The sequence below is a fragment of the Macaca thibetana genome, chromosome 2 (genome assembly GCF_024542745.1).
Source record: "Macaca thibetana thibetana isolate TM-01 chromosome 2, ASM2454274v1, whole genome shotgun sequence".
In the NCBI taxonomy this organism is placed as follows: Eukaryota; Metazoa; Chordata; class Mammalia; order Primates; family Cercopithecidae; genus Macaca; species Macaca thibetana.
In genome coordinates this window covers 168,465,298-168,493,265 of record NC_065579.1, presented here as the reverse complement: position 1 = coordinate 168,493,265, position 27,968 = coordinate 168,465,298, and the positions used below count along the sequence as shown (strand labels likewise).

General features: G+C 36.7%; 1 long non-coding RNA gene across 7 annotated transcripts in view; it reads left to right on the top strand.

The window, feature by feature from the left end:
• The window catches only part of LOC126947844 (uncharacterized), a 212,073-nt gene that overhangs the window by 31,835 nt on the left and 152,270 nt on the right, over positions 1-27,968 (top strand). For all 7 annotated transcript variants that reach the window (XR_007723219.1, XR_007723218.1, XR_007723223.1 and 4 more), the window contains 2 exons: positions 1,669-1,780; positions 12,875-12,981. This is a non-coding gene — a long non-coding RNA (uncharacterized LOC126947844). The remainder of the gene's footprint in view (positions 1-1,668; positions 1,781-12,874; positions 12,982-27,968) is intronic.

The window sequence follows — 27,968 nt, the reverse complement described above, 5'->3', positions numbered from 1 at the left end:
TATTTTAGCATGTCAAGGATCTAAGTATTTTGGGAGCCTATTTTCTCAAGATTTTAAAGCTCCCTGAGGCTGAGCAAAGTATCTGAGACCCCTACATTTTGGGGGGAACTCTTCCTTTGTTTATGAAATTCTTCCGAGAAATGCAATGGAATTGAGATTGAGTTGATAGCAGGTGGAGTTTTTTCTCTTGAGCCTTTAAGAGCCAGCATAGTTTCTAACCAAACTTGTATAATATTTAAGAAAAAGCCATTTCTAAAATTATGGCTTATTTTCATCTTAGGTTAAATAACTCAGAAACAGAAAGTCAAATACTGCATGTTCTCACTTAAAAGTGGAAGCTAAATAATGTGTATACTTGGACACAGATAGTGCAAAAATAGACACTGGACACTCGGATAGGTGGGAAGATATGGAGGTAATGAGAGATAAGAAATTACCTAATGGGTGCAACGAACACTATTTGGGTAATGGTTGCACTAAAAGCCCAGACTTCACAATATATCCGTGTATCAAAACTGCACTTATACCCTTTAAATCTATCCAATGAAATAAAATTGTGGCTCATCCATATGGTGGAGGAACACCAAGCCTGCAATATAAAAAGCAAAATGTAGTTCTTTATTCATTAATATGAAATGATACTAAAGTATATTAAGTGCAAATAAAATTAGACTGTAGAATAGGATATTTGTGTTAAAAAGATTATAGATAGATAGATAGATAGATAGATAGATAACATAACTTGTATATCTAAAGGATTTTTTGAATAGAATACACAAAACACTCATAACTGATAACAGTAGTTTCTTCTTGGTGGGTTGGGGAAGAGAAAGTTGGGGAAGCTATAAAAGATGAGGACTGGGTGGCAGGGTGGAAGCAAGACAATTCTTATTTAATTTCCTTTATTCCATTTGATTTTTTTTTTTTTTTGGTATTATGACCTAAAAAAATCTATTGTTACCTAAAAAGTTATTACCTAAAAAATTTAGGTATATTGTTATTTTTATTAAAGCCTAGTTAAATAAACTTATCACTCTATATGCCTAATGAAATAATATACATTTTAACACAAAATTAACTTACTTAGCAAATTATTGTTTTGAGACACCCAAATCACTACTTTATATTGAACCTATGATTTAATACTCATTTAAAACGGGTTGTTTGCTCGTTTTCAACACACAGCATATTTATGTAAATTGGGTCTCCACCAGGCAAGTGGCTCACACGTGTAATCCTAGCACTTTGGGAAGCAGATGCTGGCGGACAGCTTGAGCCCAGGAGTTTGAGACCAGCCTGGGCAGAATGGTAAAACCCCATCTCTAACAACAACCACAATAACAAAAGTAACTGAGCATGGTGGCATGCACCTGTAGTCCCAGCTACTTGGGAGGCTGAGGTGGGAGAATCACCTGAGCCCTGGAGGTCGAGGCTGAAGTGAACTTTGATGGTGCCGCTGCACTCCAGCCTGGGTGATGGGAGTGAGATCCTATCCCCAACCCCCGCCCAAAAAAAAAGCCTATATGCTGTTATAGGGAATAGAGGTCTATCTATTCTTTCAGGGCAAAAGTTTCTTCAGGAAACTTTAAAGTTATTAACTAGGAATTCATAGCTTTGATAGAATTCTACATTGTAATAGCCTTTATCTGTTTATTTTCCATTTCTTAGACTATTGGGCATTTAGATAAACTTCAATTCATCCTTCTCTTGCACTGCCAAAAGAGAGGTCTCCTGGGAGTGTCATCCGAAGAATGAAATCTGCCTAACCTGGAAGAAGAAGGTGTGACATACAATTTTATTACTTTGGGAAATGCAATATTTAATGCATGGGAATAGCTTACCTATAGCAGTTGATGACATTGCCTATATGAATCAAGAGAGATGCAGAGAACATACAGTTGGTAATTTTTAATGCCCTGAAGAAAAATACAGCATTTTAAGACTTTGTCTTCAGTCATGTAGATAATTGCAGTTTAATTTTGAGTAATTCTTAGATAATTCTTGATAATAGTCCGTGAAAGTAGACTATTCATAAAATCTTAAGAGATTGGCCATTTTCTGGATTTATATATTTAATAATGCATTTCTCTTCTATTATTTAAATTCTTCTTATTTTGGAGTCTGCAAAACAGAGATCTTAACTATGAAAAATTTATCTTATTGTAGAATGTATGTTGAAGTGTCAGAACACAATGTTTTGTTTGAAACATTACATGAGATTTGACAGAATAAAAATATATCCTGGCACTGAGTAAGCAAATGAAAGGGAAGTGAAGGAGATTTTACTGAAATAGTCTATCTTTCTGCTAAGAATTTTTTTGTTTTATATTCCACCTCTAGCCTTTTGAAATCCTACTTTTGATTGCAGAAGCATTTCTCTAATTGCCCTTTAGTCTATTCTTAGTTGCCCCAATGTAAAGGTAACATATTAGTAAGATTAAAGAAAACCACATAAATAACTGACTTATAATCACACTCCTTGAAAACAAAAACAAAAGAAGAGAACATTTGCACACCAAATACACTTGACACAGCAGTTCCACTTCTGAGGTAATTTTTGTCAGTTTTTGAATAATTACATCACTCCTAATATATCTTTTATATAAGCCTTGAAAATATTCCAAATGAATTGTGATCTGATTGTCCTGTAGAGCCTAATGCTAAAAATGTCTGAAATTAAATTAAATTCAGTGTTTTTTCTTGCTCATTGCCCCAACTCCTTTTCCTGCTGTGTTTCTAACCTCAGCAAAGATCTCTATACTTCACTGCCCTCATTCACTCCATCTTTTGAACATCATCCTGTGAAACTGACCTCCAAACAACTCTTAAACAACTCTTAAACCCACTCCTCTTTCTCTTTGTTTCCTCCCATTAACCCCATTTTACTTAAAAATTAGTAACTTATTCCCATAAATATTGTAGGATTTAATAATTAGTCTCCATGTTTTCAATGTTTCCTCTTAAAGTCCATCCCCCACAGGTGTTTTTAAGACACAAATGTGATTATGTTAGTTCCTTCAAATGACTTCCTTATGAAGAGTTCAAGGCTCTTACTCAGGTGACACTCGCTTAATTTTCCATGATCACATTTTGTACTGTTTTCCTTATATATTCTGAATTCTCAAGTGTAGTCCAATCATTACCTGTGTTTTCCTAATGAGACAACTTCTCTTTTGATTTCACGGAATTTAAAATGTAGCTGGGCAAGTAAAAGTTGTAAGAAAGAATTTTTGCAAATATGCCCAAGGATTGGCCCAATAGTAAATAATTTAAAATACACATATGGAAAAATTGTGCTTACTCTTTAAACACAAGAAAATATAAATGTATAAGAACCAACCTCTCACCAACAGACATTAAGGAAAAGGCTACAAATAAACCAATCACAGTCTTAGAATGTACGTTCCTCTTTGTGAAAGTAGTAGAAAGCCACGAAAGAATAAGAAAGCCAAGAAGAAAAATATTTGTTTTATTGTCTTGATCTAGAAGGGGAAAGACGGTTTAAGGAGTAATTTGCATCAAAGTATTAAGTGCTGTCCTAGGAGGGAAGTGGCAGATGAAGAAATCCAACTTTCCCATGTCCCTTAATTTCCAGGCAAACCACTGTTGTTCCCTGAAGCTCCCTGAAGCAGTATCACTTGTCAACTTTAGGCATGTTGCTCTCTCTGCTTCGAATGCTTTCCCCTCTCTTTGCCTGCTCCTTTAATAGCTATTCATCTTTCAAGTTTTTTGGGGGATGGGGGCCGGAGTTTCACCCTTGCCTCCCTGGCTAGAGTGCAAAGGTGCCATTTCGGCTCACTGCAACCTCCGTCTCCCGGGTTCAAGCGATTCTTGTGCCTCAGCCCCCTAAGTAGCTGGGATTACAAGCGCCTGCCACCACATCTGCCTAATTTTTGTATTTTAGTGGGGATTTCACATTGTTGGCTAGGTTGATCTCTAACTCCTGACCTCAGGTGATCCGCCCACCTCGGCCACCTAAAGTGCTGGAATTACAGGGGTGAGCCACTGTGCCCGGCCTCAAGTTTCTTTTTAAGTATCACCACCTCTGGAGCCTTCTCATCCTTCTCCTCTGTTGCAGCACTGTCCACAGTATATTGAAGCTCTTTGCTCACTTGTTTCTTTCCTGAAATATCTTGCTTTCCTCAAAGGTAACACTGTATCCCTAGTATCTGTTGATAAATAAAGGAATGAATCTACCACAAAGTCTGAGGAAAGAAACAAAGAACAGTGCTATTAAAATTATTAGGTAGGATGCAGATTTTATAATCATTAATTTAAAAAAAGTTAACATTCAGTTCATGGTATAAATTCAAGTTTATCTGCTGAAAGTTATTGACCTTCTTACCATTGTAAGTGAAACCATCCTTTCCCCCTTTCTGTCTTCTACTTAGTTCATTAAACAGGAACTTAGACTCAAATGATAATTTTGCAAAGAAACCATTAACCTTTTGCTTGCTTCTCACTTGATGTTTTCTTTAGTAGGAAGAGTGATTTATATGATTGGTGTAATAGTGGGAGACTGACTTACATTGATTTACACTTTTTTTTTCTAATGGCCACCATCAATATGCTCATGCTTATTGACCATAAGTGGCCTTTCCTCTTGAGCTCTGTGTGTCGTCGGAGGTGGGGCAACTAATGAAGAATATGCCTGCTTTGCAAACCCAACTATCTACATATGTAAGTTCCAGTGCCTGCATATGTGAAGAAAACTGTTGTGGTCTCGGGTACAAGAGTGATTTTCTAATCTAGCTATATCAGATATAAATCAATGCTACAATTTTATCTATAGTTAGCCCTTCTATTTCTTTCTTTTTTTCTTTTCGTTTTCTTTTCTTTTCTTTCTTTCTTTCTTTTTTTTTTTTTTTTTTTTTTTTTTTTTTTTTTTTTTTGAGACAGGATCTCACTCCATCGCCCAGGCTGGAATGCAGTGGCAGCAGCACAATCTCAGCTCACTCTAACCTCTACCGCCTGAGTTCAAGCTATTCTCCCAACTCAACCTCCCGAATAGCTGCAAGTAAAGGTGCACCACCATGCCTGGCTAATTTTTTTATATTTAGTAGAGACAGGGTTTCACCATGTTGGTCAGGCTGGTCTTGAACTCCTGGCCCCAAGTGATCCACCCGCCTCGGCCTCCCAAGTGCTGGAATTGCAGGCATCAGCAACCGCGCCCGGCCCCTTCTATTTATTTCTAAATTGGTACAGAATTTGTTGGTGTTTGCAGAGACTAGTACTCTCAAACCCAAACAACACTTAATAAACCTCATAAATAAACATATGTATACATGGTGATAAGGTTAGGCTTTGTGTCCCCACCCAAATCTCATTTTGAATTATAATCTTCATAATCCCCATGCATCAAGGGAGAGACCAGGTGGAAATAACTGAATCATAGGGACAGTTTTCCCCATGCTGTTCTCATGAGAGTGAGTTCTCACGAGATCTGATAGCATTATAAGGGGCTCTTTTCCCCTTTCCTTGGCACCTTCCTGCCACCTTGTGAAGAAGTGCCTAGCTTCCCCTTCACCTTCTGCCATGATTGTAAGTTTCCTGAGGCCTCTGAGGCCATGCTGAACTGTGAGTCAGTTAAACCTCTTTCCTTTATAAATTACCCAATCTCGGGCAGTTCTTTATAGCAGTGTGAAAACTGACTAATACATATGGTAAAGCAATTTTTTGGCTACCAAGATGCCAGATATATTAAATGTTAGAACTGAAATGTAACTAGAGGTTACTTCAGTGATTTGATAGAAGATAGTCCATGGAAATAAGATAATTAGATTCTACTTCCAAGAAACGCATTCAAAATACAGAAATCAGAGCTGGCAAAATTTAGGCCTAACTTGACTCTCTCACCACCAGACGACTGGAAACCCTTAGACATTCCAGCAAAGTTACTGTCTGTGGTTGACATTGCAGTCAAAACTTGGCTCTGCTTATATGATGGTTTAGTTGGCTCCTGCATTTTATTGCTAAAGCTGGATTTTACTGAGTTCTTCTTTCTTTGACCTACTTTCATGTAGCATCCCCTCCTTCTTCCGCATAGGACAGAAACTTCCAAATGAATGGGATAATGGGAAAAGACAGGATAGTATCTCTTCGCTTGAATGTTACAGTAGGTAGTCAGACATGAGCAGGGCAGGAGAACCACCCTCTCCAATACCAACCAGGAATGTCAGGCAACCATCAGGTGACGGTCAGGTGGTTGTTAACTGTGTCTCTAAAATAGTAATTGGTTACAGCCAGTGCCAGGAAAAGACAGTCTCCTAATAGATAGAAACCCCTGATACTGGTGATCAGCAGCTTCTTGATAAGATCTCAAGAGTTGGGCAAGTGAGCTCAAGCACATGCACTAAGAAGCAAAATCATAGAGTTTAACCACTACATGACCTCATAGGAACATTTGACTGGTAAGGGAAGAACGCCTGAAGTGAGCATGCGTACAACTCCAGTAAACACAATGCACATGCAGCCCCTCCCAAGTGCTGGCAGGCCACTATGCATGTGGAATGCCAACGTATAAGACCCCAAGTCAAGGTCACACCGGACACTTCATCTCTCAAGTGACTCACTTGGCTCTCTTCCAAGTGTACTTTATCTCCTTTCATTCCTGTTCAAAAGCTTTTGAATAAACTTTAACAACTGCTCTAAAACTTGCCTCAGTCTCTCTGTGTCTTATGCCCCTTGATTGAATTCTTTCTTCCGAGGAGGCAAGAACTGAGGTTGCTGCAGACCCATACTAACTCACTGCTGCTAACATACTTTGGTGCTGCGTGACTTGGAATGTTCCCTAAGGGTAACCGAACATGATCTTCACTTTTCTGATGTAGAATAAAGATAAAGACATTAACTTGGAGATGATGTTATTTATCTTTCCTCTCCATTCTAAGAAAGGGTCATTCCAGAAGTTTGTTAATATTTATTCATTATATGAATAAAATTTTTCCTCTTCAAGAATCCAGAAGGAATGACTCATATTTGGGAAAATGCACTGTGGAAGGAGACTATAATCAAGACATAGGTAGGGCTAAAGTTTGCTGAAAAAAAAAAATGATGAAGATTAGCCAAGAAAAGCTTTAGAATATGAAGCACTTAGAAGAGACTACCATTGATTTCATTATGGGGAGTGGGGAGGAAGACATGCTTAGAAAGTATCTGGGGAGATGCCCGGGATTGGACTCCTTGTAAGTAACTCAATTCTTATTGTGATTTCTGTTTGGAAACTGTAAATATACTACTTAACATAAAGCCCTAATTTTTCTCCTTTTTTTGTTTGGTTATCATCTTAAATTACACCAATGCTTCAATAAAGAAAAGCACCTATATATATCTGCATATATAGAGAGATGTTCTTGTGGAGGCTAAAGAAATGACGTGGTAAAGAGTTGGGATGACCTGAGTCCACCCCCAGGAAAAAAAAAAAACAGCCGCCCATGCAGACAGTGACCATCATCTCAGAAAGAGTGCAACCTCAGCCCTCTCCATTTTGACCCTTAAGCTAGATGTTGCTTCTCTCTAAAGGATGGAGCATGACACATCACATGTCATCCGGATAAAAATATATGCAAGCCAGAAAGTCAAGTGATCACTTTTGAAAAATAAAACTGTAGTTAATTTTCAGTTGAAATATTGACTTGAATGAACATGAAAATCTTTCATCTAGAACACAAGCAAAATTCAGTCTTCCTTCACAACTGAGGGAGAGCCAAAGATAATAAAACATGAAATTAGAATCTAGAGCCAGAAAAAAAAACCTGATGAATGATTCAGTTCTCACTCCTGCTTTGGAAACTGAGGTTTAAAGAGGCTAAAATCAAGGTCACCCAGTGGATGTGTGACAAGGAGTAGGGATGTGGAAACCAAGGCTTTTGTGTACAGTCTGTTTCTTACACTCCAACCTGTGCCCATTCTCAGACAGCCCCTATAATGGTGATGAAAACCTCTCCATGCCCCAAATCAGCAATCAAAGTCCAAGAATGATCAGTTTTCTAGTCAGCTGTGCTGAATGAGCTCTGTGCCCTGGATTTCTCCTGTAATATCTTCGTTTTCCTTTGTCCAGTTACTTTTATGACCTATTTAATAAGTCATAAAAGTATGTACTAAATTTAAAAAGACTATAACTTGTAATACTGTATTATAAGGATAATGTCATTGGTAAGGAATCCTAAATAGACTATTACTTTTTTAATTTCTCAGATATCCATAAGTTCTGCTTGGGGGAACTGGTTTGAACCAGATACAAAGAAATTAGCCATATAACAGTTTATCTCTTTGGCAACCCCATTTTCCTAGTACTTCAAAATGACTCCTGTTTCAGAAATGAACACATGTTCAAAGCCAGTGTACAAACTGAATGGTCATGACAGTAATATTGCAAAATATCATCTGACCTGCCCAAATACATATTTTTAGACAGTTCTATAAATGGCTCCTTCCCACGGGATACATATTTCTATTCCATTTTTTGTGAATGAATATTCCCTGCTCCCACACCCTTCTTTACAGGAAGAGGAAGAAACACTGGAATTACTAAATGAAGCATGACTCTTTTTCCAGACAACAGGCCCAACCATGAGAATTAGAACGTCACTTGGCAGCTGGATCCCTTTTCTGTCCTCAGAGACGATGACACCTCAGGAAAGTGCTTACCTCCACGTACTTCCTGAAGCCTTAAAAGGTCAGGAGTACTTGTTGAGACACATTTTATTTTCTGCTGTCCAGTCTAAAGGCATCACAATGTTTTTCAGAGAGATTTTAATTCTACAAAATGATTCAGTAAAAGACTAAATTTTGTCATGTTAAAAACTACTAAAATCAGGTCATGGTACAATGATTTGCTCCAGCTTATAATAATGATCATGAAAGTATAACTCCTGCATTTGTGTTTCTTAAACTATCATGTTTTAAAAATTATTTAATATTGTTTTATCCTAATCATATTAAGATTAAACAAAGGCATAGTTGTTTTTTAACTGGCAAAAATGCAGGAAAGAAAGTGTAAACTTTTAAACATAACCAATATTCAGAGTAAACTTTTAGAAAATGTTAAATTTATCCCTCGAGTAAACTGTTATTTGCTTATATGCCTTTAAAAATCCACCAGGAAACTCTGTCCATTACTCTGACTTGATTGTACCATTAGGACCTCTCCTGGTAATTCTGTTTACCTCGTTTTTCATATTAAAAGCCAAATGCTCATTAATGACTCTTAATCAAAGAAGACAAAGGAGCAGAGAAGTTAAATAGGCATCCTAAAGATATTGGGATTCACTTGGAAGGAAAAATATAGAAAGCAAGTTTGTGGTTGGTAAATATTGAGAGGCATTTAACAACTAAGGTCTCATGTACGTCAACATTAAAAAGCAGAAGCAAGCTGCTGGAAAGCTGGCTGCTGCAAAAATGTTTGAGCTCTTATCACATGACTTTCTGAAAGCCTTTGGAAACATTAAAACCTAAAAGTCACCACCCTACTTCCTTCTGAGAGTTTCTAAATGCCACTGAGAGTTTCTAAAATGCCCTAATACCCTACAGCTCTTCCCTCTTGGAATAAGGATCCAGAATGTTTTAGACATTACCTGGTTACATTGGCAACAATTATCCTGAGTCTTAAAATACTCCTTACATCAAACTCACTTCTTAGATTCTATCATGTTCACAAAAATAGTATCATAAAATGCATAGAAACTGGCTGGATCCTGACAAATAATTATAGTTGGGTTTTTTTTTATTATTAAAACTCTGATAATATTTAATTCATTCTTTTAATTTTTATGTTATAACTTTTGACATGTATGGATTAACTTTCAGATGTTTTTCCATTTTAAAGCAATAAATAAAATGTAATCTAAGAGCTCATTTTTGGAGATATGTTATACAAAAGGTAATTTCTATTTTTTATGCAATGCAACATTTTAATTATTTAAAATATTATAAGTCTGTTGGTAATGAATGGTGCTGCTGCCATTGATACTAGAGACAGTCTTGCAATGCGTGAAACTGGAATTGAAAGTTTAGATAGACTCACGTCAGCTACTAAATTTAGGTAATAGATTTTTGTTGATTTTTTTTTTTTTCTTTCTTGAGAAGAAGGCTAGTTCTGTTGCCCAGGCTGGAGTGGCACGATCTCGGCTTACTGTAACCTCCACCTCCCGGGTTCAAGCTATTCTCCTGCCTTAGCCTCTCAAGTAGCTGGGATTAAAGGCACCCGCCACCATGCCCAGCTAATTTTTGTATTTTTAGTAGAGTTGGGATTTCACTGTGTTGGCCAGGCTGGTCTCGAACTCCTGACCTCTTTGTCCTCCCGCCTCAGCCTCCCGAAGTGCTGGGATTATAGGCATGAGCCACCACGCCCAGCCTTTGTTGATTTTTTAATCTGTTAACAATATCACTCAAACAACGTACATAATTTATCTTGTTTTCATATGTAATATTCTACCTTTATTTTTCTTTTTAATTTTTGTGGTAACATAGTAAGGTGTATATATTTATGGGGTACACGGGATGTTTTGATACAGGCATGCAATGTGAAGCACATCACAGAAAATGGGGCATCCATCCCCTCAAGCATGTATCCTTTGAGTTACAAACAATTCAATTATACTCTTTAAGTTATTTTTAAATGTACAGTTAGGTTATTATTCACTATAGTCACCCTACTGTGCTATCAAATAGTACGGCTTACTCATTCTTTCTAATGATATTTTTGTACCCATTAACCATCCCCACCTCCCTCCCCAAACCTTGCCCACTACACTTTCCAGCTTCTGGTAACCATCCTTCTATTTTATATCCATGAGTTCAATTGTTTTGATTTTTAGCTCCCCAACATAATTGAGAACATGTCATGTTTCTCTTTCTGTGCCTGACTTCTTTCACATAACATAATGATCTCTAGTTCCATCCATGTTGTTGCAAATGACTGGATCTCATTCTTTTTTATGACTGAATAGTACTCCATTGTATATATGTACCACATTTTCTTTATCCATTCATCTGTTTATGGACTCTTAGGCTGCTTCCAAACATAATTTGTCTTTAAAGTCTGACTCTGTTCCTATCAACCATTATTTGCTTCATAAAGAAACTTTTTGGCTGATGGACCTTTGTTTTACAGAATGAGAAATACCCAAAGTTTTGTCACTGAAATGAATGGTTCAGTTTTTCCCCACATTAGCTCTTGTATCAGTGCATCCTTCTACTTTGCATCTAATATATAAACTCCTCAAAGATATTACTTATAACTTGTTTTCAATGTTTCTGATTTTTTTCCTCCCTTTATTCTCTATATAATCATCCATATGTCATCAAACCACTAGGCAGAGAAAATTTTAAATGAAAAATAAGAATTAGAAGTTCTATCTTGGGTAAGAAGTTACATGCAGAAAGAAGCTACAATGGGCTAGTAATAAATGTTTAGATTACTTGTGTATTCTTGTCAGACATTCTTTCACTTAAAAGAGAATATGATCATTGATTTTATATTGCCAGATGTTATGAAAAGGGGCTTTCCTAGAAGAACTCATAAAAGATCAACATTAATTTATTAAAATTAACTTTGATGATCATTAGTAAGAGAAAGTCAAATAATGATATCTGTCTCAAAAATGCATAGTAGTAGCTGGGTTTAGAGAAGGATATTCATAGAGAAGTTTTTAGGTTAATTTTGGTACATCAAAATTGTTCTTTGCAGAACTCATTTACTCATTCATTTTTTAAAAATGTATATATTTTGAGAGTCTATCATGCATCATGCTCAGTGATGAAAGCTATGGTCCTTGCTCTCAAAAAAGGCATGGTCCAGTGAGAAGATAGGCACAGCAAACAAAATACAGTGAGTGAGTGGTTATGAAAGGGCTTTAAGCTGGATTCAGAATGATGGGGAATTGAAGAGGGCAATCTTTCTGGGGGGAATTTCTTAATTAATGAGCAGAAATTGGTCAGATACAGGTAGGTAGGCATTTGAGATCAGGAATAAAGGCTGAGGGACTTAAAGATAGACGGGCTTAAAACAGATGATATGTAGGGCATTTCACTGATATTGCTAAAGCATAAAGTGGAGGATCAAAAATGGTAGTGAGTTACTAGATTGATGGGGAGAAGCCAGATTCCAGAGGGTCTGGGATGTCATGTTTGGGATGTTGGTCTTCTTCTTATGAACAAAGAGGAGACATAGAAGTATTATAAGCAGCTATAGACATGTGGAGAATGAATTTGAGGGGGTTAGCTCGAAACTAATTAGGATGCTGTTGTAATAATCCATTTTAAAGATACTGTCTATCCAGAATTTGGAAAGTTCTAGTAAGAAAGAATAAGACTAGATAGATCTGATAAATGCATTTTGTGGTCAAGTCAGCAGGATATTTATTGAATTGGAAAACTTAAAATTCAGGTGGTAAGTAAAAATAAATATACTGTAGGTAACAAAGTAGATGGGAGAGCCCTAACTTGTAAAAAAGACTCTAGAAAAGTAGGTTTAGAGAGGAAGACGATAGGCTGAAGTTGAGACATTTTAATTTTAAAGAAGCCTTTATTTAGGTCATCCAAATGGAGTTATCTGGCAGGCACTGGTATATACAAGGCCAAAACTCCAAGGAGATTTCTAATCAGAAATATCAATTCAGACATTGTGTATATATATATAGTCAGTATTTAAAATAATGAGTGAGCTGAGGCGTCCCAGTAAAAGTGTATGGACTGAGATCAGTAGCCCAACAACATGGTCTTTGGAAGTAGTTTTAGGTGGTCAGAAGAGGAAAGCTCAATAAGAAGACAGAATGGGATTGGCTAGAAGTTATAAGAAAATTTAAGCTGGAAAATAAAGTGTCAATGAAGCCTACTAAGTATTAAAGTTTTATGTGTTTCTGTTTGTTTCTAGAAAGCTGGACAGAACAATTATCAGTTTTAATTGCAGCAGAAAAGTCCAGAAGGAGAAGTAATAGTATCTGCCTATTACTTGGTGATAAGAAAGTCACTGGTATCTTGGTAAGTGATTTTTTCCAGAGTTGTAATGGGGAAGAATCCTTATGCCTATGTGTGAGGAATAATTACACAGATGAAAAAATAGAAATAGAAACTAATCTTTTGAGAAGCTGGATAAGAAAGGAAGGAGAAAGATGAGATGTTTCTTAGAAGGAGATATTGCATTAAAGGGAAGTTTGTTTATAATGGGGAAGACTTGAGCGTATTTATGGACTCAGAGGTTAGAGCAAATTAAGATAGAGAGAGGGAAGTTGAAAATACAGAGGTAAGAGGTAAGGTAAGACAACTAAGAGCAAGGAATCTTGGAATCAGGAGGAATCAGGAGAGCAAAGATTTGGGGATTGTTTAAAGCATGAGAGATTAAATCCTCAGCTACTAGAGAGAAGGAAAAAACCTTGGGTTTATACATAGACAGATTTCTGTATGTGGAGCCTGGAAGTCAATATGGATCATATCTGAAGGCTCCAATAGTATCAAAAGAGTTGGAATCAAGGATTTCTTCTGAGAAAGATGATTGTGGGAATTGATCAAAGAACTTAAGAAAAGAGATTCATTGGGATCTTGAATAATCACTGATAGGAATGGAAGAGGTAATTGACCAAGGACAAATAAAAACATTAACTATTGGTACAGAGGAGCCATCTGAGATTTGAAATTGTGTACTAAAGATGACCATAGTTTGGTTTGTTTGGTGGTTTTCTGCACTGTGCTCAGAGTCCAGGGTATATAAGTACAGATGGCATATTTTAGCATTAATGCAGAGGGCGGAAGACGAAGATGAATGCAAGGAAACTGAAGGTAATCTGAAAGTCATTTAGATAATCAGATATAGATTTGGGGGTAAATAAAGACAACAGAGATTGTAGGAGAGGTCTGATAGTCTGAGAGAATATGGAGGGGGGAAACAAAACTGGAGAATCAAAATTGTCAAGGACAGATGAAAATAAATATGCAAGGGGCTTAAAAAGAATGTTTTGGCCAGGGATCGAAGCTAAAGAAAAATTATTGAACACAACATGGCTATCGAAGGAGTAATTTGAACAAAAGTATAATATTTTCTAGCATTTATAGTAATCTTTATGTCTCTAGGTGATCTTCTCTCATTAGTCACTTTTCACTTAATTTCTCTTCTAGTGAAAATGAAAAAGTTATTACTTTTAGACAGGTAGTGTGTGCTCTTAAGAGAGTTATCAAATATTGCAGAAAGTTTGTGAAGAAGAAAAAATATAAGTTACAGTGCTTGTTGGGAAATTAGATTGAAGGGATCACTCCAAAACTTGAATAAAGTTTTAGTATGTTTTTCTTATTTAAGAAGTATAGGTTGTTTCACAAAACATTGCTGTAGAACTAACTCCATGCTTAACTACAAAAGTTAAGTGGGAGGGAAAAAAAAATAACAGAAGTTAAGTGGAGACGAAGATGTCCATGTTCTGCTTGAAGAAACCTTCAGAAGAAATACCAGCACTAGTTCAGTGTGTGTGTGTGTGTGTAACAGAGCAAGCTAAATGTCTAATGAAGTCTATCAAAATAAAATAGTTGAGGTGAGCTATATGATTCCTTATATCCTGTAATATATCATAGACTGAAAGATTCTAGAATTCTCTGCTCTTATAGATATCCTTCTGTGTCTCTCTTCTTCCTCTATCCAAAGTTAAAAATAAATACACAAATAAACTCTGTCCCAAATACACACTCCAATGGCTACTTACCTTTCTCTTCCTTCCCAACTAACCTTTCATTCTTTTCTGCATGTACAACTCTTAGCCTTCCCCTTCATTAATATTAATTATATTGGATTGCAGGGAAGTGAGGCGGAAAATAGGAGGGCTGAAAATCTAACAAATTAGTATTCATCTTTTCTGTTGGCCAAACTGATGCTAGGATATTACTAGGAATGGCACTATGATATCCAAATGCTGTTATCTTATGTTTGTAGATTAGTCTATGGAGTAAAGTAGCAGAGAAGTGCTGTTAGCCTTATAAAGCAAAACACTTTATTTCTGGAGAAGAGCAATCTCTCTCAAGTTAATATTTTCAGTCCGGTCTGATATCATGTAGTGGTGAAAGTGAGACAGCCAAGTATAAAGGGGACCGCGGAAAGCCTCTGACCCGCCTGCGCACTGGGAGGAGTGCACCCTGGCGTGGAGCCTCAGGAAGTTAGCCCTGTTTGCAGGGGTTGGAGCCTACCCCCTCCTCTTCCTGGGTAGTACCTGGGATTCAATCTGAGAGGCAGGAAGCATATAGTATCAAGAGACTCGCTCTGCTGAGAGTCCCTATTTCCCCCTTTTTTCCTTTGCGCCCAATAAATTCCATTTTTCTCACCCGTCAAATGTCTGTGAGCCTAATATTTCAGGGTCATATGACGAGGACCCCGTTTTCAACTGAACTAAGAAGAAACTACCACAACAAACGCTTCGACTCTAGAGTTAGGCTGGCTAGGTTATAAATCCTGGATCTTCAACTTATGAGCTGTGTGCCCCTAAGCGGGTTATTTAGCCTCTCAATATTTGCATTTCCTTATCTGTAACACAGGAGACGTGATAGCAGCACCAAACTCAGTGTTATTATGAGGACTAAATGCGATAATATTGATGATATACAGCATGTCTCCAATAAATGTTAACCATTATTACTTTGACTACTAATACAGAGAAAAGAAAAAGGGAAGTCGAATTTAAACATGTGTTAGTTTATTTCTGAAATAGTCCACAAAATAGTTATCAGAGTTTTTACTTTTGGGTACATTGAAGTACTCAAAGCTAGCAGACCAGCAAACCTTTAAGGGTTTTTGACAGTGGGTTTGCTGGAAATGACATGGCTATTTAGTTTATAATTGAATTCAGGGTGAAACAAATTAGAAAGATAAAGATAATTTCTAACTAATAGATGGCTCTTAATATTTATGTATAGTATGATAGAAACTGATACTGATAGAAACTAACATTGTTCCTTGAAGTAATAGTAAAAGATTGTTGAGAAAGATATTAACAGGAACCTTAAGCAATGATTACATTATCAGTGATGTTTTATTAAAAATAGTTGATTCCATGAAATGTTATTATGTTTAGTTTTTACCTTTAAAAATGGTGGTGAAGGCCGGGCGCGGTGGCTCTCGCCTGTAATCCCAGCACTTAGGGAGGCCGAGGTGGGTGGATCACAAGGTCAGGAGATCAAGACCAATCTGGCTAACATGGTAAAACCCAGTCTCTACTAAAAATACAAAAAATTAGCTGGGCGTGGTGGTGGGCACCTGTAATCCCAGCTACTCAGGAGACTGAGGCAGGAGAATGATGTGAAACCGGGAGGCGGAGCTTGCAGTGAGCCGAGATTGTACCACTGCACTCCAGCCTGGGTGGTAGAGGGAGACTCCGTCTAAAAAAAAAAAAAAAAAAACAAAAATATGGTGAAAAATATGTGGTACTATAGTGAATGTCCAGTGTAACCTATGCTTTACATTTCAGATTAGGTGACTGGTATTCCTACTATCACCTGTTGATAGTATAGGATTTCTATAGTTTAAAGCAGTAAATAAAAATTCTTGAAATTTGAATCCGTAGCTTAAAGCTATGTAGTAGCACTAAATCTTATATATAGGGTCAAACCTTCTTACAACTCTACAATAAGCAAATGATCAGTAATCTCTACTTTTCTGAATTAATCCATTGAGATTCCAAACCATTTACTACCTACCACATATTGCCCTGTATAATTAATTAAACTTCTCTGGTTTATGACTTCACTCCTCAAGTTATAAATTCCTTGAAAGCAACATTATTTGACATCTAGATGTGACCTAATATACCTGATATGGTTTGGCTCTGTGTCCCCACCCAATCTCACCTTGAATTGTAATAATCCCCATATATCAAGGGTGGGACCAGGTGGAGATAATTGAATTATGGGGGCATTTTTTCCTGTGCTGTTCTCATGATAATGAGTGAGTTCTTACAAGATCTGATGGTTTTTTATAAGGGGCTTCCCCCTTTGCTCAGCACTTCTTTCTCCTGCCATCACGTGAAGAAGGGCATGTTTGCTTCCCCTTCTACCATGATTGTAGGTTTCCTGAGGACTCCCCAGCTATGCAGAAGTGTGAGTCAATTAAACCTCTTTACTTTATAAATTACCCAGTCTCAGGCAGTTCTTTATAGCAGCATGAGAATGGACTAATACAATACCATTTTACACAACAGTTGGGTTTGAATCATAAAGAAAACAGATGATCAAAAAACATTTTACATGCAACTTTTATTTGTGTACTCACATACTCTTTGTGGAAGTGGACTTCCAATTTTTTAATTGGATTTTTTTTTCTTTCTATTGGGTTGTTTGTCCTTATATGTTTTGGATATTAACCTCTTATTGAATGTATGGCTTGTAAGTATATTCTCCCAATCCATAAGGCACACTGGTAACTGTTTCCTTTGCTATACAGATGCCTTTTAGTTTGATGTAATCCCATTTGTCTAGTTTTGCTTTTGTTGTCTGTGCTTTTGAGGCCAAATCGAAAGAATCATTGCCCAGACCCAAGTCATGTAGTTTTCCCCTGTTTTCTTCTAGTAGTTTTACAGTTTGTGGTCTTACATTTAAGTCTTTAACCCATTTTGAGTTATCGTTCTTTATAGCATGAGATTCGAGTACAATTTTTTTCTTCTACATGTGGAAATTCAGTTTTTTCAACACTATTTATTTAAGAGACTGTCATTTTCCCATTGCATATTCTTGACTTCTTTGTCATAAATCACTTGACTGTATATGTATGAATTCATTGCTCTTCCATTCTCTATTCTGTTCCATTGGTCAGTGTGCCTATTTTTTGCCAATACCATGCTGTTTTAATTACTATAGTTTTGTAGTGTAGTTTGGAATTAGGTAGGGCTTTGCTTTGTTTTGTTTTTCCTCATTTAGTCATTCTGTGTATTTTTATTGGGAAATATAATGTATTTACATTCCAGGTAATTATTGATAGGTAAGGACTTAGGATAGCCATGTTGTTAGTTGTTTTCCAGTTGTTTTGTAGATACTTTGCTTTCCTGTCTCTTGCTGTCTTCCTTTGTGGTTTGCTGGGGTTTTCTGTAGTGATATGCTTTGAATCCTTTCTATTTTGTTTAGCGCTTTTACTAAATATTTTTGCTGTGTGGTTACCATAAGGGTTATGTAGAATAACATATACTTATAATGGCCTATTTCAAGCTAATAATAATTTAACTTGGATTGTGTCTAACAAACATACACACTTTTACCACTCCCCACTTTTAGGTTTTTATGTTAGAATTTACATCATTTTGCAATTTATATACCTTGAAAATTTATTTTAGCTGTTGTTGTCTCTAACAGTTTTGTATTTTAACCATTCTCCTGGGAATAAAATTGCATTAGACACCATTATAACAGTCCTAGAATATTCTGAATATGCATCTACTCATACAATTAAGTTTTATGCATTCATATGTTTCATGTTATTAATGAGCAGCTTTTGGTTTCAACTTAAATAACTCCCTTTAGCAATTACTGTAAGGCAGGTATAGTGGTGATGAATTCCCTTAGCTTTTGTTTATCTGGAAAAGTTTGTATTTCTCCCTCATTTCTGAAAACAGCTTGGGTAGATAGGATATTTTTGGTTGGCAGATTTTTTTTTTCTTCAGTACTTTGAACATATCACTTAACTCTCTCCTGATCTGCAGGGTTACTGCTGAGAAATTTGCTGATGGTGTATTGGCAGTCTTTTGTGTGTGATGTGTATCTTACCTTTTTCTTTGATTTTTATTAGTTGGATTATTATGTACCTTGGTATATTACTTTTGGGATTGAATTTAATTGGAGACCTCTGCGCTTCCTATATCTGGGTATTGACGTCTCTCTCTATATTAGGGTAGTTTTCAGCCAAATATTCTTTAAATATGCTTTCTGGCCATTTTTCCCTTTGTTCTCCTTCTACAACTTATATTATGTGAAGGTTTGGTCTCTTGATGCTGTCTCAAAATTATGGTAGGCTTTCTTCATTCTTTCTCATTCTTTTGTCTTTTTGCTCTCCTAACTGTTCTATCTCCCAGCTCACTGGTTCATTCTTCTTGATTGTGTTTGCTGTTGAAACTTTCTATTGAATTCTTCCATTCAGTTATTGTAGTCTTCATCTGAAGGATTTCTATCTTTTTTTTTAAATCATGAAACTAACCTCAAAAGACATTCCTTTAAATTTTAAGTTCTGGGATACATGTGCAGGATGTGTGGGTTTGTTATACAGGTAAACATGTGCCATGGTGGTTTGCTACATCTGTCAACCCACCACCTAGGTATTAAGCCCTGCATGCATTAGCTATTTTTCTGAATGTTCTTTCTCCCCCTAGCCTCTCCCACAACCTCCAACAGGCCCCAGTGTGTGTTGTTCCTCTCCCTGTGTCCATGTGCTGTCACCATTCAGCTCCCACTTACAAGTGAGGACAAGTGGTGTTCAGTTTTCTGTTCCAGCATTAGTTTGTAGAGGACAATGACTTCCAGCTCCATCCGTGTCCAGATTATTTTTTATTGTTTCTATTTCTTTGTCAAACTTCTCAGTTTTTTTGTGTATTGTTTTCCTAATCTTATTAAATGCTCTATTCATACTTTATTGTAGTTCCCTGAAATTATGAGTGTTAATCTGAATTATTTGTCAGTAATTTCATAGATGTCCTTTCTTTTGAGGTCTATTTTCAGAACTTTATTAGTTTCTTTTGGAGGTGTCATATTTCCTGAGCCCTCATAATTCTTGTGTCCTTGCATTGTTGTTTACACATTTGAGGAAACAGCCTCTCCTCAGGCTTTATAGACATTCTTTGTCAGGGATAAGCCTTCACTGTTTAGTCTAGCCTGTGATTCTGGAAGGGCTTGCTGCTATGGCCCTGAACAGGTAGAGCTGTTGAATTCGCTAGTTGACTGAGCCCCTCCTTCTGCTCTGATGTTTGCTGGGGCTGCTGACTATGTTCTGCTGTCCAGTGAGACTACTGGCTAAGCTCTGCTATCAAGTAAAGGTACTAGTTGGGCTCCTAAGGTAGGTGTAGTCACTGCTTGGGACAGGCAGGGCCACAGGCTCTTATCCTTAGAAATGCATAAATGAGGATTGAAATCTGTGAAGATGAATGTATCCCTGCTTTGGTACAGTTGTGGGTGGGCTTTTTGACTGAGTGGAGCCACTACTTGACTTCCTGGGTCAACCCAGTCAAGTCCTTTTCCTTCTCTGAAATCCACGGCAATGGGAATCTCCTTGGCTGGTTGGAATTATTTGTCAGGCATTTGGACTGACTGAAGCTGCCTAGCCTTTTGGTTCAAGCTGTTCTAGCCTGTATGCTACTCTGAGATATGTGAAGATGGAAGTCTTTTTGCTTGGATGAGGTCATTGGGAGTGCCTATTGATTGAGTGGAACCTCTGCTTGCCTTCCTAGGTCAAGCTTGCCTAGCACCTTTGCTTCTCCTAAATAGGGCATATAGAAGACCCGAAAAGAGCATTCAGGCTGTGTGGAGACATGAGCTAAGGATTCGAGCCTAAAATAATTATGGACTGTGTTTTCTGCAGTGTGATCCTCTTGGCTAGTTTCTCTGGTGTAGTGCCTCCCTTTCCTGGAATGTAGAGCAGCCACCAAGTTCTGTACACTGTGAGCTCTACCTATATTCTTTGTTTCTAGCTGATCTCAGGTGGTCTGACTCTGTCTGTTTTCCCAGTGTTTCTTGTGAGATGAAAGAAGAGTGGGTCCTAGAATGGTGGACAAACTGAATGTCCATTTACCTCACTTTTCCTCTACCTCACTTTTCCTACTGTGAAAACCATGGTTCCAGAGGAATTCTCAATGTGTGGTGCTGGGCTGGCTTCGGGGAGGGCTGGTGCACTCAAAGAGAATCATTCTTTTTACCATTTGATTACAGCTTTCCTTGGTGCTGCAGTCCGGTGTAGGTGTTTCAGCTTCACTCCCAAGTTATGGGATATTCGGGATGCTATTCTTGTCTGTGAATAGTTGCTGGTTAGATTTTGTGGTTGTGTGTGAGGAGTCTTGGGGGGATGAATGGGGTGGGGAAATAGAATTAAGCCAAAGAACTCCTATTCTGCCATCGTTCCACTCCTGACATACTTTTAATACTGTAGTGTTTATGAATTGAGACTACCCTCCCAGAAGTAATTCAATAATAAGCCTTTATTTTTATTTTCAAATATTCTATAAGATTCATAAGACATGAAAAAAGAATTCCCTCTTACTGAGGGTCTTTTTCATGATGACCACAGTCTCTCATTCCAGAAGTCTGAAATTACAGGTTTGAATCTTTTTACATTACAATCAATTAAAAAGTTGCATTTCACAAAATATTATCACAGAAATATCTGGAAAAAAATTAATGCTCACAGTACTCTGTTTCATTCATTAAGTTTAAAAAAGTATGAATCCAAAGGCAGTTAGCACAATAACAAATGACCTGAGTGGTTCCTTGACTCTTTAGCCAGTCTTCCTCCACAATCAGACACTCAACCTACACTTGCTAGTGAGTTTGTCCCAAGCTTTAGTATATATTTAGGGGGTAATTTTAGTTAAGAATTTCAGCAACTTAATGTACTGAGCCTTCATTTCAGTCAAAGAGGCCCAGAGGCCCTGTTTTGTATTTCTCTGTGTCTGAGTTCCTGCTTTGATAATCAGCCCAAGTCTCTGTAACACAAGAATCTGGCCTTATTCTCATTAGTCCTTGAAGACAGAACACCCCCACCTTATGTCCTGCTAGATCTTGGAATTTTGGGGGGATGCACATAAATGGGCAGAAGCACATAAAGTAAGATATTTCCCTCTTCTCACAAGTCACATTACACATAGCTTTTACAAGTCACATTACAAATAGCTTCTCCTAGCAGCCTGGAAACTTTCTAGTTCCTGGACTAGGGTATGGCATAACGCAGGTTTTAGTTCCTGGACTGGGATATGGCATAACACAGGAATGCATTCTCTGCATGGAAGAAGGCAATTGTGAATGAGCTGCCCTAACTGTGCATGAAGACAGGGGAATTATCTGCCGGGCTGAAGCTCTTTGCCCTAAAGCATGAGAAGAGTCATTCTAGAGAAATTGTAACTCAGAAGCTATGTTGCCTACTGGTGAAAAGCCTAACGTAATTTAAAATCTTGTTTGGTACTGATAATCTCTGTACACTCCTGACAGCCAACTTTGAAGTAATCCCATGGGGTGGCCATTAAGTCCCATGCACAAGTATCTGATAGAAAATAACTGTCTGTGAACATGGAAAGTACATATGATAATTAGAAAAAACATGAGGCTGGGCACAGTGGCTCATGCCTGTAATCCTAATACTTTGGGAACTGAAGTGGGAGGATCACTTGAGGTCAGGAGTTCAAGACCAGCCTGAGCAGCCTAGTGAAACCCCGTTTCTACAAAAAATAAAAATTTAAGAAATAGCTGGATGCAGAGGTGTCTGCCTGTAGTTCCAGCTACCTAGGAGGCTGAGGAAGGAGAATCACTTGAGCCCAGAAGCTTGAGGTTGTAGTAAGGAATGTTCATGGCACTGTACTGCAGCCTGAGTAACAGTGCAAGTTTCTGCCTCAAAAAGAAGGAAGGAAGGAAGGAAGGAAGGAAGGAAGGAAGGAAGGAAGGAAGGAAGGAAGAAAGAAAGAAAGGAAGGCAAGAAGGCAGGGAGAAAGGGAGGGAAAGACAGAAAAGAAATAAAGAAAATCTATAAAAAATTATAATCCTATGAGTCCACAGATGAGACAGAGAAAAATCTGGAAAAGGTTTTAAAATAAGTATGCTTAAATTCTTCAAAGAGACATAGGAAGGAATAGAACCCACAAAATAAGAATGGAAATATTCAAAAAAGACTATCTTAGAAAACTTAGAAATAAAAAATCTATTGAGGGCCGGGCACAGTGGCTCACGCCTGTAATCCCAGCACTTTTGGAAGCTGAGGTGGGAGGATCACTTTTTGGTCAGGAGTTTGAGACCAGCCTGGCCAATATAGTGAAACCCCGTCCCTACTAAAAATACAAAAGATTAGCTGGCCGTGGTGATGCGTGCTTGTAACCCCAGCTACTTGGGAGGCTGAGGCAGGCGAATTGCTTGAACCTGGGAGGCAAGAAGTTGCAGTGAACTGAGATCACACCACTGCACTACAGCTTGGGTGACAGAGCGAGACTCCATGTCAAAAAAAAAAAAAAAAAACCTATTGAAATTAGTATTATTAAAATTATTATTTAACTGATTAAGGAATAGGCTAGAACAGTGAACAGAAAATTACTGAACTAGAATATACAGTTGGTAATTCAGATCAGATTGCAAAGATATAAGAAAATGAGAAATATTGAAAAGGAAGAAGATAGAACGAGAAGCTTCAGTACATGTGTAATATTCGTTCCAGAAGAAGAGAACCAGAAAGAGACAATATTTTAAAATGCATACTGAATGTAAAATGCAAACATAAATACATCATAATGGAATTAAAATTATAGTCACAGAGAAGGTCACAAAATCCACCAAGAAAACTGCCACCTGTTTCCTTTGGAAGAAGTTGCTCAAGAGGAAGCACAATTCAAATATCCTAACTACTCCTCTGTCCTAGATTGGAACAGCCTAAAGGTAACTTACTCTTTCAGTTTCTGTGGTTCCAATTCATGAAGTACTGTGCTTACCTCATTTTAGGGATTAAAAGGTCTTTTCTTTCTATACTCCTCCTACTTCTTGGTCCTATTCTTTCCATTCTTTAACTTCTGTTGGGAGAGGGTTTCATGGTGAAGCAGACCATGTGGGGAGATTTCATAGGAATATCCTCATATGTGAGTTGCTCAGGACTAACGGAGAGTGTGCACAGAGACACATAGGAGAGTCGTCATGGCTGCCCATATCCCCCACTCTGGGTTGACGGAGAGTGTGCACGCACACAGACGCACATAATTGTATATTTGACTGCCCGCATTCATCACAAAAGATGTATAGTTTTATGTTTATCAACCACTCAGATTTGCTTTTCTGTGAATTGACTGTTCATATCCTTTTCTTTCGTATCATTTCGGTTGCTAAACTTCTAAAAATCATTTGCAAAATGTATTTATGCATTACAGATGTTTTTATCTGTCATCTATATTTCAGTTTTTTCTAAACTGGTGTTTGCCTATCAACCTTCATATATTTTTGCATACAAAAATTTTTTTTAGAACATGTTTCTTTCTCTTGGTTTGGAAAGACCTCTTCAATGTGTTTCTTTTTCTTGGTTTGGAAAGACCTCTTCCATCTCTAGGTTGTAAACATGGTGATTTTTTATTGGTGCTTGAATCTGGGCCATGGTAAATAGTCATTAGTACATTTTCTATAATACACATTATAGAAAGTAATATTTCTGGATATACTCTTCTCCTAATGTTGACTATCAGAAGTATTTATGAAATATGTGAATATTTCTGTGGAAGGGAGTACTGGTGATCAAAGAGAGAAATTCCACTTTATTTGATGACACAGTAGACTATAGCATTCATAATATAACAGATTTAATGCCAATTATGATGATAATACCTTTCCACTGGAAAGTTGTTAGTTATAAATGTAAATGATGAGATAAATGATTAATGCTTGCTAGCAGATGATGAACGCAATTGCAAATGCACATAGTAAGTATCTTTGTAATACATGTAAGAAGTGTAACGTATCCTTTTAATGATAATTTATTTTTAGATATGGCCAATAATTGTAGCTGACATTTATTTTATAGCAGTGTTCTAAGATCTTTACATATAGTAGTTAATTTCATGCTCACAATAACCTGGAGAGGTAGGCCATATAATTCTCATCCTTTTATGAAAAACTAAGTCAGTGTTAAGTAAAATTCACATAAATAGTAAGTGGTGCAGTGAAACCCAATCAACCCTATATTATCTCTCAAAACGCCTAAACACAGTCTATTATAGAGATTTTTAAATAATATATTAATTAAATCTATTTAATAAGGAGTAGAATAAACATTTAGTAGTTCAACTAAAAAACTTAGAAAAAATTTATAGTTGGTGTTCTATGTACTTAATATAATTATATTTGCAATCCAGGATTTTATCATTTGCATTTATCATTCAATAAAAGCTAATTTTCAGAAGTACTTCTAGAGAGAATGCTCATTAAAAGATAACTTTGGAAAAAGTAAAATGTAATTTAGAGAAATGTATTGTTCTAAACAGTACTAGCCTTAGGCAATAATCATGCCACACTCAAATTAATAAGTTAATGTCAACTTTAAGGGAAAAATAAAATGACCATTTTCATGATTATTAATTTGATTAAAAGTTTTGAGATACTGGGTTCTTCTGGATTCTATAGACAATTCCATTTATAGAAATATATTAGCTTCATTTAATATATAAAAAATAAAACTGTGTGTCTAGTTTTTTTTTGGCACAATATATTAGAGGGTTTAAATTTACCGAGGAGAACTGATGAATAGTGTGTTGAATTTATAAAGCAGGGCTTGGAAAATTATAGTACATGGACAAATTCTTCCATATGAAATAGGATCTGTGAATACATATTGTTGATAATATTTTCATACATATACACAGAAGCATGCTTATATTAATCTTTAGACCTCCAAGCTTGCTAAATGATGATGAAGAGACTGCTTGCCTCAAGAGACTGTTCTGAAGGTAGAGAATAAAAAAGAAAAAAAGCAATTTTACAAGTATTATATTTTAATGAAGAAATGTTTCCTTAGTATCTAGAGGATAAACCCCTAACTTCTGAGTATGCATGAAGCCTCCAGGACATGGGCCTTACCTGTATACCTGACTTGTCTTATCCACAGCCACTTCCCTATTGCAGGAATAATCAACTCCAGCAAGTAATTCCTGGTGCGTACAATGTGTTTCATGGAAAGCCCTTACCTTTCTCAAACATCTGGTAAATTTCTGGTTCAAGACTTAGTTTAACAGGCTCCTTCTTTTAGAACTTTTCTTATAGTCTATTTAAACAGAATGGGTCTTTATATTTTTTGGGCCAACAATCAATGCCATTATTGTTTATTTATATTATTATTTTATAGCAGACACTGTTACTGTGTGTGTTATTTTAATAATATTTATTTATCTACATTAGATCTGATGTGCAGAAAATTGGGTAATCATATTTCTAGTCCATACCATGTTAATATCATTTGTCCCTGTAGGGAACTCTTCTTCATTAAAAAAAAAAAAAAAAAAGTAGTATTTCCCTCTTATTTTTCACAGTCAGTTGTGTCTCCTACAACCAAGGCAGGACTCTAATGTGTTTGATTGATGCCATTCAGTATATATGAGATCTTACAGAGTATTTCCATTGTTTTTATGTGAATATATTTAAATTTATAGAAATGATATTATGCTATACATCTCATCCATTTTTTTCTCTCTACGTTTTATAAATCCATGTTGCTATGTACCATAAACCATTTTTATAAAAGTGGAATCAGTTTCCAAAATTTACAAGTAAAAATATTTTTCAGCAAACCTAAATTGTTGAGTTCTCCTTGAGTCTGCACTCCTGTATGGCAAACAATTATAGGCGTCGTATTGACTACTACCTGAAGAAGGGAATATACTTTCTGTTTCATCATTAGGCCCTAATCACTCATTAACTGCCTCCTCTAAGCATTTTAATTTGCAGCCTCTAGAAGCTATGAAACATGAACGTGGCTCATGGGATACTGTGGCCTGTTAAACATTTATACTTTCCTTCCCTTCCCCTCTTTTCCATCTCTATCTCTAAGTCTCCAAGTTAACTTACAACTACCAATCTTCTTGGTTATTAACAAGTTTTTCTCTAAGGACAAAAAGAGACTGTACCATTCCTCTCCATATTCACATTTAAATAAGTTCAGTCCTTCGTTTCCACTATAGCCTTCTCGTATGTCTTATATGAACACTTTTTCTTTTATCTTTAACCTAAATGTACTCTACAGTAGCTCTGTTTTATCTGCAGTTTTGCTTTCTTTGGTTTCAGATATCTGTAATCAATGGCAATTCAAAAGTATTAAATGAAAATTTGCAGAAATAAAGAATGTATAGGTCTTTAGTTGCATGCCATTCTGAGTAGCATGATGAAATCTTGGGCCACTCTATTCGATCCTGTCCAAGACATGGATCATTCCTTTTCCCAGCATCTCCAGACTATCTATGCTATGCACCTCTTCGTCTCCTAGTAGGCATCTCAGTTATTAGATCTACTGTCACAATATTGCAGTGTTTGTGTTCCACTAACCCTTATTTTGCTTAATAATGGCCCAAAGCACAGGAGAGGGGATGCTGTTAATTTGGATATGCCAAAGAGGAGCTTTAAAGTGCTTCCTTTGAGTGAAAAGGTGAAAGTTCTCAACTTGAGGAAACAAAAAAAGTCATATGTTGAGGTTGTTGAAATCTATGGTAAGAACAAATCTGTTTTTGAAGTTGTGAAGAAGGAAAAACAATTGTGTTAGTTTTTGCTGTGGCACCTAAAACTACAAGTTACTGCCACAGTGCATGCTAAGTGCTTAGCTAAGATTGAAAAAGCATTACATTTGTGGGTGGAAGACATGAACAGAAACTTGTTCTAATTGAAGGCAGTCAGGTTTGGTAGTATCTGCTGTTTCAGAGATCTACTGGGGAGTCTCCAAACTTATTCCCTGCAGAAAAGAGGGCACTACTATATGCATTTTGTCCTCACTTGTGAGATGAGACTTCCCTCTCCAGATATAATTTCCAGTATTTCTGTTAGAGCTCTGCCTTTTCTCACTTCTCTATACCTTCATATATTAATCCCTATTCTATAACTGCTGGTAAACCCAGAATTCTCAGCACCCTCACACATCTCCTGTTTTGAAGTACTATATACTTCAAAACATAGTGTTTTTACTATTCGTTCGTTCCTTCAATCAGTTGATCAACAAATATTAATTTAAGGGTTAAATACAGCTTGAAAATACACTGAAGTCTCAACATGTATTAGAATCCATAATTAGTTTGAAGAATCACAGGTTGATGGCT